This window comes from Saccopteryx bilineata, chromosome 4 (assembly GCF_036850765.1).
Source record: "Saccopteryx bilineata isolate mSacBil1 chromosome 4, mSacBil1_pri_phased_curated, whole genome shotgun sequence".
Classification (NCBI taxonomy): Eukaryota; Metazoa; Chordata; class Mammalia; order Chiroptera; family Emballonuridae; genus Saccopteryx; species Saccopteryx bilineata.
In genome coordinates this window covers 108,064,398-108,082,632 of record NC_089493.1, presented here as the reverse complement: position 1 = coordinate 108,082,632, position 18,235 = coordinate 108,064,398, and the positions used below count along the sequence as shown (strand labels likewise).

General features: G+C 40.8%; 1 protein-coding gene and 1 non-coding gene across 2 annotated transcripts in view; one reads left to right on the top strand and one right to left on the bottom strand.

Annotated features, from left to right (window-relative positions):
* PRORP (protein only RNase P catalytic subunit) overlaps nucleotides 1–18,235 on the bottom strand; it is a 180,346-nt gene that overhangs the window by 16,400 nt on the left and 145,711 nt on the right. The window lies entirely within an intron of this gene.
* On the top strand, nucleotides 1,537–1,612 carry TRNAD-AUC (transfer RNA aspartic acid (anticodon AUC)). Its single transcript has one exon. It is a non-coding gene; the product is annotated as a tRNA-Asp (tRNA).

Here is an 18,235-nt window from a genome sequence, read left to right as displayed (position 1 = left end):
AAAATCAATCTGGAAGAATCAGAAAACCTAAACAGACCAATTACAACAAATGAGATTGAAACAGTTATCAAAAAACTCCCAAAAAAGAAAAGTCCTGGGCCTGATGGCTTCACAAGTGAATTCTATCAAATATTCAAAGAAGAACTAACTCCTATCCTTCTCAAGCTATTTCAAAAAATTCAAGAGGAAGGAAGATTTCCAAACTCCTTTTATGAGGCGAGTATAATTCTGATTCCAAAACCAGGCAAAGACAACACAAAAAAAGAAAATTGGCCCTGGCCAGTTGGCTCGGTGGTGGAGTGTTTGCCTGGCGTGCGGGGGACCTGGGTTCGGTTCCCGGCCAGGGCACATGGGAGAGGTGCCCATTTGCTTCTCCACCCCTCCTCCTTCCTCTCTGTCTCTCTCTTCCCCTCCCGCGGCCGGGGCTCCATTGGAGCAAGGATGGCCCGGGCGCTGGGGGTGGCTCCTTGGCCTCTGCCCCGGGAGCTGGAGTGGCTCTGGTCGCGGCAGAGCGGTGCTCCGGAGGGGCAGAGCATCGCCCCCTAGTGGGCGGAGCATGGCCCCTGGTGGGCGTGCCGGGTGGATCCCGGTCAGGCGCATGCGGGAGTCTGTCTGACTGTCTCTCCCCGTTTCCAGCTTCGGAAAAGTGCAAGGGAAAAGGAAAAAAATATATATATAGGTCAATATCCCTGATGAACTTAGATGCAAAAATCCTCAACAAAATATTACCAAACCGGATCCAGCAATATATGAAAAAAATCATACACCATGATCAAGTGGGATTTATTCTGGGGAGGCAAGGCTGGTACAATATTCACAAATCAATCAATGTGATTCATCACATAAACAAAAGGAAGGAGAAAAACCACATGATAATTTCAATAGATGCAGAAAAAGCATTTGATAAAGTCCAGCACCCAATCATTATCAAAACTCTCAGCAAAGTGGGAATACAGGGAACATACCTCAACATGATAAAGGCCATCTATGACAAACCCACAGCCAACATCATACTCAATGGGCAAAAATTAAAAGCAATCCCCTTAAGATCAGGAACAAGGCAGGGGTGCCCCCTTTCACCACTCTTATTCAACATAGTCCTGGAAGTCCTACCCACAGCAATCAGACAAGAAAAAGAAATAAAAGGCATCCAAATTGGAAAAGAAGAAGTAAAACTATCATTATTTGCAGATGATATGATATTGTATATAGAAAACCCCAAAGTCTCAGTCAAAAAACTACTAGACCTGATAAATGAATTCGGCAAGGTGGCAGGATATAAAATCAATACTCAGAAATCAGAGGCATTTTTATACACTAATAATGAACTGTCAGAAAGAGAAATCAAGGAATCAATCCCCTTTACCATTGCAACCAAAAAAATAAAGTACCTAGGAATAAATCTAACCAAGGAGATTAAAGACTTGTACTAAGAAAATTATAAAACATTGATAAAAGAAATCAGGGAAGATATAAATAAGTGGAGGCATATACTGTGCTCATGGTTAGGAAGAATAAACATCATTAAAATGTCTAGCCCTGGCCGGTTGGCTCAGCGGTAGAGCGTCGGCCTATCGTGCGGAGGACCTGGGTTCGATTCCTGGCCAGGGCTCACAGGAGAAGCACCCATTTGCTTCTCCACCCCTCCGCCGCGCCTTCCTCTCTGTCTCTCTCTTCCCCTCCCGCAGCCAAGGCTCCATTGGAGAAAAAGATGGCCCGGGCGCTGGGGATGGCTCTGTGGCCTCTGCCTCAGGCACTGGAATGGCTCTGGTCGCAACATGGCGACGCCCAGGATGGGCAGAGCATCGCCTCCTGGTGTGCAGAGCGTTGCCCCATGGTGGGCGTGCCGGGTGGATCCCGGTCGGGCGCATGCGGGAGTCTGTCTGACTGTCTCTCTCTGTTTCCAGCTTCAGAAAAATGCAAAAAAAAAAAAAAAAAAAGTCTATATTACCCAAAGCAATTTATAAATTCAATGCAATACCGATTAAAATACCGATGCTTACTTCAAAGATATAGAACACACATTCCAAAAATTTATATGGAACCAAAAGAGAACCCGAATAGCCTCAGCAATCTTAAAAAAGAAGAATAAAGTGGGAGGTATCACACTTCCTGACATCAAGTTATATTATAAGGCCATTGTACTCAAAACAGCATGGTACTGGCATAAGAACAGGCACATAGATCAATGGAACAGAACAGAGAACCCAGAAATAAACCCATAGTTCTATGGACAACTGATATTTGACAAAGGAGGTAAGGAAATACAATGGAGTAAAGACAGCCTCTTCAACAAATGGTGTTGGGAAAATTGGACAGCTACCTGCAAAAAAATGAAACTAGACCACCAACTTAAACCATTCACAAAAATAAACTCAAAATGAATAAAAGACTTAAATGTAAGCTGTGAAACCATAAGCATCTTAGAAGAAAACATAGGCAGTAAGCTCTCTGACATCTGTCGCAGCAATATATTTGCTGATTTGTCTCCACAGGCAAGTGAAATAAAAGACAGGATAAACAAATGGGACTTTATCAAACTAAAAAGCTTCTGCACAGCTAAAGACAATAAGAACAGAATAAAAAGACAAACTACACAATGGGAGAATATATTTGACATTGTGTCTGATAAGGGGTTAATGACCAAAATTTATAAAGAACTTGTAAAACTTAATACCAGGAAGACAAACAATCCAATCCAAAAATGGGCAAAAGAAATGAATAGACACTTCTCCAAAGAGGACACACAGATGGCCAATAGGCATATGAAAAAATGCTCAACATCACTAATCATTAGAGAAATGCAAATTAAAACCACAATGAGATATCACCTCACACCAGTCAGAATGGCACTCATCAATAAAACAACACAGAATAAGTGCTGGCGAGGATGTGGAGAAAAGGGAACCCTCCTGCACTGCTGGTGGGAATGCAGACTGGCGCAGCCACTGTGGAAAACAGTATGGAGATTCCTCAAGAAATTAAAAATCGAACTGCCTTTTGACCCAGCTATATCACTGTTAGGAATATACCCCAAGAACACCATAGCACTGTTTGAAAAAAAGAAATGCACCCCCATGTTTATGGCAGCATTGTTCACAATAGCAAAGATCTGGAAACAGCCCAAGTGTCCATCAGAGGACGAGTGGATTATAAAGCTTTGGTATATATATACTATGGAATACTACTCAGCCATAAGAAATGATGACATAGGATCTTTTACAACAACATGGATGGGCCTTGATAACATTATACTGAGCGAAAGAAGAAAATCAGAAAAAACTAAGAACTATATGATTCCATACATAGGTGGGACATAAAGATGAGACTCAGAGACATGGACAACAGTGTTGGGGGTACAGGGTGGGGGGAGGAGAGGGAGGAGGTTGGGGGAGAGGATGGGCACAAAGATCATGGCTTTTCAGCATTTGCCATATTCCCCCTTTAAGCTATAGACAGACAGCAAATATTTACTTATGGTGTTTCCACTATAAAGACTGCTGTCTTAGGGACAAATGCTGATGAACTATTTCAGCAGTTCCTCCTTCTTCAAAGACTTATATGTCAACATAGAGCTCCATGTTTCATAGGACATACTCAAGCTCACTCCATGCTCCCTGGAGCTTTAAAACAAGGGAATGCCCCCCCTTTTTTGTTTTTTGTTGTATTTTTTCTTTTATTTATTTATTATTTATATTTTTCTGAGGATGGAAATGGGGAGGCAGTCAGACAGACTCCCGCATGCGCCTGACCGAGATCCACCTGGCATGCATACCAGGGGGGAATGCTCTGCCCATCTGGGGTGTTGCTCTGTTACAACCAGAGCCATTCTAGCGACTGGGGTGGAGGCCACGGGGCCATCCTTAGTGCCTGGGGTGGCTTTGCTCCGGTGGAGCCTTGGTTGCGGGAGGGGAAGTGAGAGATGAAGAGGAGGGAGAGGGGGAGGGGTGAAGAAGTAGATGGGTGCTTCTCCTGTGTGCTCTGGCCAGGAATCGAACCCGGGAATCCTGCACACCAGGCCAATGACTCCTACAGGTCTACCATATCATGCTTTTTACTTAAAAAAAAAAATAAATTTACATTTCTTTTGAAGGCTGATGAACAGGAAACACCAAATCTTTTTCGCCTGCAAACTACTACCTTCTTTATTAGATCCAGCTAATAACACTGTTTTGTCTTTTTCCAAATAGCTCCAGATATATGGAAAAGATTTATATAGGCAGATGGGGATCCTCAAACCCCTCAGCGAGATCTTCTGAGCATGGCTTTTAAGATACCTAGAGGCAGAAAAAGCCCAATAGAGATCAGGGGAACTACCAGCTTTTAGGATACACCCTTAAAGGCTCCAACGCCCCAAAGGGGTCTCATAGGATGCCATCTGGGTCCTGCTTCAATAGTGGAAAGGAAGGTCATTGAGCTAAAGCCTGCCAGGCTTACATGCCTCTGCTGTGAGGAAACAGGGACACTGGAAGGTAGGCTTCCCCCTCGCTCCTCTAAGGGAGGGTTCAGTCTCTTCCAGCCCTGCTCCAGCCACCTATGACCTAACCTTGCCCAGAAAGCTGGGGTTTGCCACTGAAGGCTGAAGATGCCCAGGGCCGTCGGCCCCATCTATGACACTGTGGACGAGCCTAGGGTATTTCTTCCAAGAAGCAGGTAAACTGATCTCATTTGCACAAGGGCCACTTAACTATGCTTTGCCTGAATAGTCAGGTTTTTTATTCTTCCCTCAAAGATCTCTGTTGTGGGTGTTGATAGTCCTATTTTCTGCTGCTTTGCTTAATATATAGTGTTTCCTTTATCCCTCCTACCTCAATGTCCCACTCATATTTCAGGCTTGGACCTACTCCTAATTTAGAGCTCTCTTTCCCCCTTTTGCCAACTTGTATTATGAATTTACCTTTGCCACCCAGCTTAGTGTATCCCAAGGTTCTCTTGACCATGCCACAGTCGCAGAGCTCCAGGAAAAAGCAACCTGGTCTCATCTCTCCAGGCAGAGGAGAACAGAAGCTCCATATCCACGCATGCTGCAAATGGCTTTTCCAGTCTACCTGAATCATTATCAGCTAGAAGCAGCGGTCATTGGGACTTGGACATGAGCTACAAAGTATAGAATGGTGACAACAATTCCAGTGCCATGTGGACTTTTCCTGTGTGGACTTTTCCTGGACTCCTGCTCCCTGTGACAGCTCCTAACAGACTGAACTGTGGTTGGGTTGCACTTTTCAGGGATTTGGCATGGTGATGGGGCCAATTTGGACTTGATGAACATGTTAAGGACACTACTCTTTTATGGATTCTTGCTGTATTGGACAAGAGTTTGCTTAAAGGCTTTTAATCACTGTAAAAAAAATAGAAGACTGGATAAAGAAGATGGGGCACATATACACCATGGTATACTATTCAGCTAGAAGAAACGATGACATCAGATCACTTACAGCAGAATGGTGGAACCTTGATAACATTATGCGGAGTGAAATAAGCGAATCAGAAAAAAACAAGAACTGCAGGAGTCCATACATTGGTGGGACATAAAAGCGAGACTAAGGCCTGACCTGTGTTGGCGCAGTGGATAAAGCGTTGACCTGGAAATGCTGAGGTCGCTGGTTCAAAACCCTGGGCTTGTACGGTCAAGGCACATATGGGAGTTGAAGCTTCCTGCTCCTCCCCCCCTTCTGTCTGTCTGTCTCTCTCTCTCTCAATCTCTCTCTCTCCTCTAAAATGAATAAAAAACAAAACAAAACAAAAAAAACGTTCCTTCTTAAAAAAAAAAAAAAGCGAGACTAAGAAACATGGACAGGAGTGTGGTGGTTACGGAGGGTGGGGGGAGGGAAGGGGGGAGAGGGAAGGGAGGGGGAGGAGTTCAAAGAAAACTGGATAGAGGGTGACGGAGGACGATCTCTCTTTGGGTGATGGGTATGCAACAGAACTAAATGACAAGATAACCTGGAAATGTTTTCTTTGAATATATGTACCCTGATTTATTGATGTCACCCCATTAAAATAAAAATTTATTTATTAAAAAAAACTGTGCATATCCTCCAAACCATGGAATACCAATCAGCAATAAAAAAAACAACTATTGATACTGCAACAATGTGGACTGACCTCCATAGAATGATGCCGAGTAAGTGAAAAAAAGCCAAACACCGAAGGTTATATATGGCATGATTCTGTTTATATAAATTTCCTAAAATCAGAAAATTATAGAGAGACTGAGAAAGATTAGCAATGGCCAGGGGCTAAGAAGAAGGTGGAGTCAGGAGTGAAATAGGTGTGGCTATAAAAGGGCAAGATGAGGAATCCTTGTAGTGATGAAAATGCTCTCTGCCTGACTGGTGCAGTGGATAGACTGTCAGCTTGGGACACTGCGGTCCCAAGTTTGAAACCCTGAGGTCACTGGCTTGAGCATGGGATCATTGACATGATTCCAAGGTTGTTGGTTTTTGTTTTGTTTTTATAATTTTCTAAGATTTATTTTTTTATTATTATTAAATTTAATGCAGTGACATTGATAAATCAGGGTACATATGTTGAAAGAAAATGTCAGACTATTTTGACATTTGATTACACTGCATACCCCTCACCGAAAGTCAAATTGTCTTCTGTCACCTTCTATCTGGTTTTCTTTGTGCCCCTCCCCTCTCCCATCCCTACTCTCTCCTTCCTTGGTCTATCCCCCCCCAGCCCCCGTTACCATCACATTCTTGCCCATGTCTCTGAGTCTCATTTTTATGTCCCATCTATGTATGGATTCATATAGTTCCTAGTTTTTTCTAATTTACTTATTTCATTCCGTATAATGATATCAAGGTCCATCCATGTTATTATAAATGATCTGATGTCATCATTTCCTGTGGCTGAGTAGTATTCCATAGTATATTTGTAACAAAGCTTTTTAATCCACTCGTCCTCTGACGGACACTTGGGTTGTTTCCAGATCTTCACTATTGTGAATAATGCTGCCACAAACAAGGGGGTGCATTTCTCCTTTTGGACCCGTTCTATGGTGTTCTTGGGGTATATTCCTAAAAGTGGGATAGCTGGGTCAAAAGGCAGTTTGATTTTCAATTTTTTGAGGAATCTCCACACTGTTTTCCACAGAGGCTGCACCAGTCTGCATTCCCACCAGCAGTGTAAGAGGGTTCCCTTTTCTCCACATCTTCGCCAGCACTTATTCTGTGTTGTTTTGTTGATGAGCGCCATTCTGACTGGTGTGAGGTGATATCTCATTGTGGTTTTAATTTGCATTTCTCTAATGATTTGTGATGTTGAGCATTTTTTCATATGCCTATTGGCCATCTGTGTGTCCTCTTTGGAGAAGTGTCTATTCATTTCTTTTGCCCATTTTTGGATTGGATTGTTTGTCTTCCTGGTGTTGAGATTTACAAGTTCTTTATAAATTTTGGTTATTAACCCCTTATCAGATGTATTGTGAAATATGTTCTCCCATTGTGTAGTTTGTCTTTTTATTCTGTTCTTATTGTCTTTAGCTGTACAGAAGCTTTTTAGTTTGATAAAGTCCCATTTGTTTATCCTGTCTTTTATTTCGTGGAGATAAATCGGCAAATATATTGCTGCGAGAGAGATCAGAGAGCTTATTGCCTATGTTTACTTCTAAGATGCTTATGGTTTCATGACTTAAATTTAAGTCTTTTATTCATTTTGAGTTTATTTTTGAGAATGGTGTAAGTTGGTGGTCTAGTTTCATTTTTTTGCAGGTAGCTGTCCAATTTCCCAATACCATTTACAAAGAGGCTGTTTTTACTCCATTGTATGCTCTTACCTCCTTTGTCAAATATCAGTTGTCCATAGAGCTATGGGTTTATTTCTGGGTTCTGGGTTCTGTTCCATTGATCTATATGCCTGTTCTTATGCCAGTACCAGGCTATTTTGAGTACAATGGCCTTGTAGTATAACTTGATGTCAGGAAGTGTGATACCTCCCACTTTATTCTTCTTTTTTAAGATTGCTGAGGCTATTCGTGTTCTTTTTTGGTTCCATATAAATTTTTGGAATATATGATCTATATCTTTGAAGTATGTCATTGGTATTTTAATTGGTATTGCATTGAATTTATAGATTGCTTTGGGTAATATAGACATTTTAATTATGTTTATTCTTCCTAACCATGAGCACGGTATATGCTTCCACTTGTTTGTATCTTCCTTGATTTCTTTTATCAATGTTTTATAATTTTCAGAGTATAAGTCTTTAGTCTCCTTGGTTAAATTTACTCCTAGATACTTTATTTTCTTGGTTGTAATAGTGAAGGGGATTGTTTCCTTAATTTCTCTTTCTGACTGCTCATTGTTGGCGTATAAAAATGCCTCTGATTTCTGAGTATTAATTTTATATCCTGCCACTTTGCTGAATTCATTTATCAGGTCCAGTAGTTTTTTGACTGAGACTTTAGGGTTTTCTATATACAATATTATCTGCAAATAATGATAGTTTTACTTCTTTTCCAACTTGAATGCCTTTTATTTCTTCTTCTTGTCTGACTGCTGTGGGTAGGACTTCCAGGACTATGTTGAATAAGAGTGGTGAAATGGGGCACCCCTGTCTTGTTCCTGATCTTAAGGGGATTGCTTTTAATTTTTGCCCACTGAGTATGATGTTGGCTGTGGGTTTGTCATAGATGGCCTTTATCATGTTGAGGTATGTTCCCTGTATTCCCACTTTGCTGAGAGTTTTGATCATGAACGGGTGCCGGATATTATTAAATGCTTTTTCTGCATCTATTGAAATTATCATGTGGTTTTTCTCCTTCCTTTTGTTTATGTGATGAATCACATTGATTGATTTGCGAATATTGTACCAGCCTTGCCTCCCCAGAATAAATCCCACTTGATCATGGTGTATGATTTTTTCCATATATTGCTGGATCCAGTTTGCTAATATTTTGTTGAGGATTTTAGCATCTATATTCATCAGGGGTATTGGCTATAATTTTCTTTCTTTGTGTTGTCTTTGCCTGGTTTTAGAATCAGAATTATGCTCGTCTCATAAAAGGAGTTTGGAAGTCTTCCTTCCTCTTGAATTTTTTGAAATAGCTTGAGGAGGATAGGAGTTATTTCTTCTTTGAATATTTGGTAGAATTCACTTGTGAAGTCATCAGGCCCCGGACTTTTCTTTGTTGGGAGATTTTTGATAACTGTTTCGATCTCATTTGGTGTAATCGGTCTGTTTAGGTTCTCTGATTCTTCCAGATTGATTTTTGGAAGATTGTATGTTTCAAGGAATTAATCCATTTCATCTAGGTTGTCTAGCTTTTTGGCATACAGTTCTTCATAGTATTTTCTTACAATATTTTGTATTTCTGTTGTGTCAGTTGTTATTTCTCCACTCTCATTTCTTTATTTTTTTAATTATTATTATTTTTTTTTGCATTTTTTCGAAGCTGGAAACGGGGACACAGTCAGACAAAATCTCGGATGCGCCTGAGCGAGATCCACCTGGCATGCCCACCAGGGGGCGATGCTCTGCCCATCTGGCGCGTCGCTGTTGCATCCCAAGCCATCCTAGCACCTGAGGCAGAAGCCACAGAGCCATCCTCAGCGCCCGGGCCATCTTTGCTCCAATGGAGTCTCGATTGCAGGAGGGGAAGAGAGAGACAGAGAGGAAGGAGAGGGGGAGGGGTGGAGAAGCAGATGGGCGCTTCTCCTGTGTGCCCTGGCCAGGAATCAAACCTGGGACTCCTGCACGCCAGGCCGGCGCTCTACCACTGAGCCAACCAGCCAGGGCCTCCACTCTCATTTCTAATTTTATTTATTTGAGTCCTCTCTCTTTTTTTCTTGGTGAGTCTAGTTAAAGGTTCATCGATCTTGTTTACGTTTTCAAAGAATCAGCTCCTACTTTCATTGATCCTCTGTATTGTTTCTTTAGCCTCTATGTCATTTATTTCTGCTCTGATCTTTATTATTTCCTTCCTTCTACTAGCTCTAGGCTTTACTTGCTGTTCTTTTTCTAGTTCTTTTAGATGTAGAGTCAAGTTGCTTATTTGAGCTTTTTTTTCTAGTTTCTTAAAAGTGTGCCTTAGTGCTATGAACTTCCCTCTCAGTACTGCTTTTGCTGTGTCTCATAGGTTTTGAGTTGTATGCTCAATGTCATTTGTTTCTAGGAATTTTTTAAATTTCTTCTTTGATCTCATTCTTAATCCATTCATTATTTAACAACCTATTTAGTTTGCATGTGTTTAGTTTTTGAGCTTTTTTGTTGTGGTTCATTTCTAGTTTCATGCCATTGTGATTAGAGAAAGTGCTTGATATGATTTCAATCTTCTTAAATTTGTTGAGACCACTTTTGTGCCCTAACATGTGGTCTATCCTAGACAATGTACCATGAGCACTTGAAAAGAATGTATATTCTGCTGCTTTAGGGTGAAAGGTTCTGAAGATATCTATTAAATCGAGTTGATCTAGTGTGTCCTTTAAGTCTGCTGTTTCTTTGTTAATTTTCTTTCTTGACGATCTATCTAGTGATGTTAGTGGGGTATTGAAATCCCCTACTATTATACTATTGCTGTTGATCTCGCCCCTTAAATCCATCAGAGTCTGCTTTATATATTTAGGTGCTCCTATATTAGGTACGTAGATATATATAATGGTTATATTCTCCTGTTGGATTGTTCCCTTTATCATTATGTAGTGACCTTCTTTATCTCTTACTATAGTCTTTGTTTTAAAGTCTATTTTGTCTGATATAAGTATTGCTACCCCAGCTTTCTATTCATTTCCATTTGCGTGAAAATTTTTTTTTTCCATCCTTTTACCTTCAGTCTATGTGCATCTTTTGTTTTAAGGTGTGTCTCTTGTAGACAACATATGTATGGGTCCTGTTTTCTTATCCATGCAGCTACCCTATGTCTTTTGATCGAATCATTTAATCCATTTACATTTAAGGTTATTATTGATATGTAATTGTTTATTGCCATTTTATTCTTTAAAACTGTATTCCTCTTTTGCTATATTCTTTTTCTCCTTTCATCTGTTTACAACAGGCCCCTTAGCATTTCTTGCAACCTTGGTTTGGTTGTAGTGAATTCCTTGAGGTGTTTTTTTTTGTCTGGAAAGCTTTTTATTTCTCCTTCAATTTTAAATGATAGCCTTGCTGGATAAAGTAATCTTGGTTGTAGGCTCTTGTTCTGCATTACTTTGAATATTTCTTGCCATTCCCTTCTGGCCTCAAGTGTTTCTGTTGAGAAGTCGGAAGTCATCCTTATGGGGGCTCCTTTGTAGGTGATAGTCTTTTTTTCTCTAGCAGCTTTTATATATTTTCTCTTTATCACTTAGCTTTGGTATTTTAATTATGATGTGTCTTGGTGTAGATTTCTTTGGGTTTCTCTTTAATGGAGTTCTCTGTGCTTCTTGAACTTGTGACATGTTTTCCTGCCTTAATTGAGGAAAGTTTTCAGCTATGATATGTTTGAACAAAGTCTCTATTCCTTGTTCTTTCTCTTCTTCTTCAGGAACCCCTATGATGCAAATATTATTTCTTTTCATGTTGTCACAGAGCTCTCTTAGAATTTCCTCAGACTTTATGAGTCTCTTTTCTTTTTTCTGCTCTGCTTCCGTGCCTTTATTTATCTTGTCCTCTAACTCGCTGATTTGATTCTCAGCTTCATCCATCCTGCTTTTAATTCTTTCCATTGTGGCCTTCATTTCTGATATTGTATTTGTCATTTCTGACTGATTCCTTTTTATTATTTCAATGTCCGTTTTTATATTTGCTATCTCTTTATTTGGGTGTTTGTAATGACCATCTATTGTTCTAATATCTTTGAGCATCCTAATAATCGTTATTTTAAACTCTGCATCTGCTAATTTGGTTATATCTGACTCATTCTGGTCCGTTTCTGGGGATTTTCTTGATTTATTTGTTTTGCATTTCTCTGCTTTCTCATTTTGTCTGTGTAAAAGAAGGTTTTGGCTACTGGAGTCCAATGGGTGTGGCCTCTGTGTTCCCTAGGTGTGGTCTGTCTGCAGGCCCGCCACCCCCTCTGCTGTTGCTGCCTAGGGTGTTTGGGTATGGGTGTTGCCAGTGTCTGCCCACTGGGGCTGTTGCTGTTGTTTCTGCCTCTCCTTCATGGGAGTGGCTGTGATCACATGCTCGGTGTACAAGCCTCGTTGGCCTTGGCCTTTGCCCCGCCTCCTCGGGTGGCATTATGTTCGGCCCTGGCAGTCTCTCGCATTTCCAGGGTTGTGTGGACTGTAAATCTTCAAAAACTCAAAAACCTTTGAGATCTGATGCCTATAGACATTAGAAGTTCTATGCCAGTTCTTCAGCAAGATAGCTAGAATCAATATACCTCATATACAAGAATACTGTAGGGTACCTTTAGGGAAGAAAGTTTAGTAACAACCCAAATGTCCATCAAAAAATGAATATATATATAAACAAAATACTATATATACTTACAATGATTTCTTAATATCAAATATACAAAGTGTTTATATTTCTGAGTCATAATTAAAAAAAAAATTTTTAATCAGTAAGAAGTTCCATACATGGCAATTTCTTGATTGCAGTTTAAAAAATGTAGCTTTTTGTCTTTTTTTAAAGTGAATTTATTGGGGTGACACTGGTTAACATAATTATACATGTTTCAAGGGCTCAATTCTACAACATACCTCTACACTGTATTGTGTGTTCAACACCCCCCCCCAAGTCAAGAGGACATACAGATAACTGTTTGTCTTAGGAATTTCACACATTAGATTTTGCGATAGCAACCCTAAGGTATCAGGTGGAATAGTTTCCAGTCCTCTATGTTTCCTATAAAGTGGTAGTTGGATCTAGAGACTATGAAATTCAAGGTTTTTTGGTCTTTGTGTGTGTACATGTGTATTTAAAATTGCGGACCTGATAAAGTAAAAAGGTCAGTTCACTCATCAATAACTAATGAGAACCTTCTGTCACTAGGCAATGCTTCTGGTGATACAGCTATAAAGACACATTAATCCCTAATCTCCAGGAGTTAGCAATCAAACGACTGTAATATAATATAACGAGGGCGAGGAGGGAGCACAAAGGATGGGCACTTAAATGAGACTGAGCTGGGGAGGGTGGTAAGGGAAGTCTCCAGAGAGGAAGAGATAGCTGAGTTTTCAGGTGAATTATAAAGACAAATGTTGAAGGTGGGAGCTCTTTATTAGTGTGCTGAATACAAGGAACTGCAAGCCCTCAAATGTGGCTCAATAGAGGTGTAGGAGGATGACATACATGAGCAGTGCTAGAAATAAGGGTGGAAAGTGAATGCTGCGGGTCAGATCATAGGCATTCTTATAAGCCGTGATGAGTCTTTTACTACTCGGAAGTAATAGGGGGAATCAAAGGATTTAAAACAGGCATGACTACCAATTTAGATAGATCACAACTGTGGACTGCAATAGGGAGATCAAGTACATGCTTCTGATGTAGATTATGAGAGCTGAGACATCGGCAGTAAAGACAAAGAGAAGAGAGCCCTCTCAGAGTAAAGCAGCACTGACCAGACGTAGTCATTGGCTGGATGTGGGAAATAAGGGAGGGGATGAACTAAGGAAGATCTAGACTGCTGGACAGATGATGGAAGCAAGATGGTCTCTGAGAGGGTGAGCTGGTGACGTCCCCATGTGGGAGATGTCCAGTTGGCGACCAGCGATGTGACTCTACCATTTAGGAGAGAGCTGTGGGCTGCAGATAAAGATTTGGAGTCAAGAAACATGCGGTAGCAGGAACCATCAGCAAGTATATGAACTATCATAGATTAGAATATACATTTAGAAGGAAAGAAAGCTGAGGATGAAACCTGAGGAATACTATTATTCAAAGATAGAGTGATCTTTTCTTTTTAATTAAATTTATTAGGGTGACATTGGCTAATAAAATTATATAAGTTTCAAGTGTACAATTCTATGATATATCATATAGAATAACTTTTAAAAGGATTTTTATTTATTGGTTTTAGAGAGGGAGAGGAGCAGAAAGCATCAAATTGTAGTAGTTGCTTCTTGTATGTACCCTGGCCTGGCAAGCCCGGGTTTCGAACTGGCAACCTCAGTGTTCCAGGTCAACGCTTTATCTTCTGCACCACTACAGGTCAAGATAAGAGTGATTTTATTTTTTATTTTTTTATTTTTTTTGCGACAGAGACAGAAAGGGAGAGAAAGAAAGAAGGGAAAGAGATGAGGAGCATCAACTCGTAGTTGTGGCACCTTAGTTGTCCATTGATAGCTTTCTCATATGTGCCTTGATGGGGGTGGAGGTGGGCTTCAATTTAAGCCAGCAACCATGAGGTCATGTCTATGATTCCATACTCAAGCCGGTGACCCTGCACTCAAGCCAGTGACCTTGGGGTTTTGAACCTAGGTCCTCAGCATTCCAGGTTGACGATGAAGACCTAGGTTCGAAACCCAGAGGTTGCTGGCTTGAGTGTGGGATCATAGACATGATCCTATGTTCGCTGGCTTGAACAAGGGATCAAGCTGGTTCACTGGTTCTGCTGGAGCACTGCCCCCAGGTCTAAAGTGACACAACTACAAATTGATGCTTCTCATCTCTCTCCCTTCCTTTCTGTCTCTTGCTAAAAAAAAAAAAAAAAAAGAAAAAAGAAAAAAGCCATTAATGGAAGCTGAGGAATGACTAGAGAGGTAGAAGAAAAATCAGAAGACAGTGGTCTCTCAGAAAGATTGTAAGAGCATTTCAAAAAGGAAAGAGAGGCTAAGTATATCAGTACTACAGACACCAAAATGTGGCCTGCACCCAAAAGGAGTCATTTTGATGATGCCATGGAGTGAGGAGGCAGGACTGAGATTTCAGTTCCCTAAACTCTGTACATATAAGGTTGCTGTTTGTCCAGAGAGACTCTGTCTTACAAGAGACTCTATTTTGTTTACCGAAAATAACATATATCAATTATATTTTCCATTTCAGAATGGTGTGGCCTCTTCAAAACCTCTCACCTCCCAGAAGCTCCTGTGTGAAGAGAGGTTATTTTTGGTTTTGTTTTTTTAAAGATGGAAGAGACTTGAGAATATTCATATTTTGAGTAGAGAAAGCCAATAGCAAGGTAGAGGCTAAATATACAGGCATAGAAGAAATAACTGTTGGAACATGGTTCTGAGAAAGCAGACAGAGGGAGAATCCAGAGAAACAGTGCAGAGAACACTTCTTGCACTGGATGGATTTGAGTACAGACAGGTTTGATTGTGTGGTTGGTGCATGTGGGTGTGTGGTGTACAGATTGTCTTATGCGGTCATCCCTCTTGATATCTTCTATTCTCCATGTGCAGCAGGAGCTGAGTCATTGTCAGGAGGGTGGTGGTGTAGATGAAATATAACTGGTGTAAGATTGGGAGTGGGAGCTAATGGCAAAAAAATGCCCAGGCAAGTGTAAAATCCCAGGCCAGGGTGGAGGCCAGGAGCGCCTAGAGACAGCAGCAGTAGGCAAAATGGGGAGATTGACGGCACCCAGTGCCCTGTCCGCAGAGGGAGATGGCTGGTATGGATAGAGATAACTCCTTGTTTTATGTTAACATCTGGTCAAGGGCACTTTCAGGTGGAACCATAATTGAAACAGCAGTCTTTAATATCATTCTCCCGACCTGTTTACTATTAGAGACACCATTCTAAATGTATATTTATATCAGTATAGGATCTGTGGTTTGGCATTTTGGCCTGAGTTAGGAATTCCAAATTCCTAGTTTATTTATTTGCTCAGATGTCTTTATTTGTAAAATGTGAATAAGGTACCCTCCCCTCCTCCTTAACAGTGTTATTATTTACTCACAAGTCATCATCAAAAAATATAAAATGTCAACATCCGCATACCATTTCTACATGAAGAGATCTTTGGAGAAAGGGTCTCAAAACCTGCTGCCTTTCAGGGCACGCACTCTCTGGCAGTCCCCTCCATTTAGTGGCGTTAGGACACTAGGGACCTATTTGATAGGGTGGGCCCAGGAGGCCACATGTTAATACTGAAGTTAATGCTGAAGAGGTAAGTTTCCTTCTTCAACCTGCCTCTCTACCTTCTACCCAATCCCCACCCTTTAATGTGGGGGTTGGAGAATGAGGAGGAGAAGCTGTACTTAGCTTAGCCTTTTACGAGCAGCTCCCCCACCTCAATTCTATTCAGCCATTTCGAGCCAAGTATTCCACGGATAATGCACCCAGTGTTATTCCTTGGCAGTCCTGACACTGTTATTTGATGTGTGAAATGAATGAGTATAAACAGCTCTTGGGAACAACTGCAAGTTCAGATCCCTACGTGCGCGCGCGCACACACACACACACACACACACACACACACACACACACAGAGCTGTAGTTCAGCACTGAGCTGCAAAAGGAAATCAGGATAGTTTTAAACAAAAATGTTTATGTCAAAGAGAATATTTTTAGTTATATTTGTAAGTGGAAAGACTTAAAATTCCATAAAAAACAGAAGATAAATTCTTAAAATCACCACAAATAGCTTGGATACTGTTCCAACATAAAAGAATACCAATTTCTAACGCCAGTTACACACTTGTTTGGGAGACCAAAACCAGGAAATACATATTGATTTCCCATGCTATTGCTTCACTGAAGACAATCTCACAGTAACCCGGGGCTTGAACTAGCCTGAAGGGTGGGGGTTTCCTATTTGAATCTGGCTGAATTTCAAGGTATGAAGCATTTAGGTCAAAGACAGACAAGAGAGAGCAAGAAAAGTAAACACAGATTCTTTGGATCCTTCTCTTTCATGTGCATTAATTAATGTTGAAAATTATTTCCCACAAACTAAGAGAACATGAAACCACTTCAGGACACAGACCATGGCCAATGAACTCTATGGAGGCAGTGTTCACTGACTCGGAAGACCACAAACACAATGTTTATAGCTGAGGTGCCGTGTTCTTGACAAAGTTTACGGCAGAAAAAACAAGGTAAGCCATAACTCAGTGGTCCCCAACCTTTTTTGGGCCACGGACCGGTTTAATGTCAGAAAATATTTTCATGGATCGGCCTTTAGGGTGGGACGGATAAATGCACAAAATAAAATTATCCGACTGGCGTAACAACTGTGGTATTTTTAAATATAATTGTTGAAATTACGAGACAAGCGTCAAGAGTGAGTCTTAGATGGATGTAACAGAGGGAATCTGGTCATTTTTTAAAAATAAAACATCGTTCAGCCTGACCTGTGGTGGTGCAGTGGATAAAGCGTCGTCAACCTGGAACACTGAGGTCACTGGTTCAAAACCCTGGGTTTACCTGGTCAAGGCACATATGGAAGTTGATGCTTCCTGCTCCTCCCTCCTTCCTCCCTCCCTCTCTCTCTCTCTCCCTCTTCTCTAAAATGAATAAATAAATAAATAAATAAATAAATAAAAACAAAAAAAAAACCCATTGTTCAGACTAAACATAAATAAAACGGAAATAATGTAAGTTATTTATTCTTTCTCTGAGGACCGGTACCAAATGGCCCACGGACCGATACTGGTCTGTGGCCCGGGGGTTGGGACTACTGCCATAACTTACTTTAGAACAGTGCAGTTTTCTACTTGTTTCCATGTTCCTACTGACTGCAGGTAAGTTAACATCCAGTTCCATTCCCTTTTTTGTCTTTGTTCTTCTCGTTTTTCTCCTAAGCTAAATTTTGTGAAGAGAATCCCTATCCCAGAATAGTCCTTAAGTGACTGCTATATTCAACATTTTTCTGTGTACCTCTAAAAATACCACCAAGGAAGAGAGTGTAGGGAACCCACTGAAATTGTGACTTGAAGCTTCTCGACAGTAAAGGATGTTGAGCATCATATACCTGCTACTCACTGGTGCTGTCTCAGCCACAGTTCTGCCTGTAATAGCTGCTGCTGCTTGTAGACAGAAAGAGAGATACAGACAGATAATCTGTTTATTTAAAGGAAGATTAATGACCTTTCATTGCTGGAACAGTTAAAAAACCAAATACCATGTAAGACACAGATTAGCACTTGATGAAAATGAGGGAGCTGGAAGATGATGAGAAAAGAAGTGTTTCAGTGGAGCAGCAGAAGCTCAGGGGAGGAGGGAGAGAGAAGCTTTCATCGTGTGCTATCCAAGCGGATGAAGCTTCACAAGCCTGGGGTGTGGTTCCAGAGAGGAGAGGCTGAGGCTGGGCGAGAGCCCCATTCCTATCTCTGGGACCATGTGCTCTGAGCACAAGACAATTTAAAACTCTGATAACTAATTGACTCTATAAAACTTTTTAAATCTCTTCAAATAAAATATA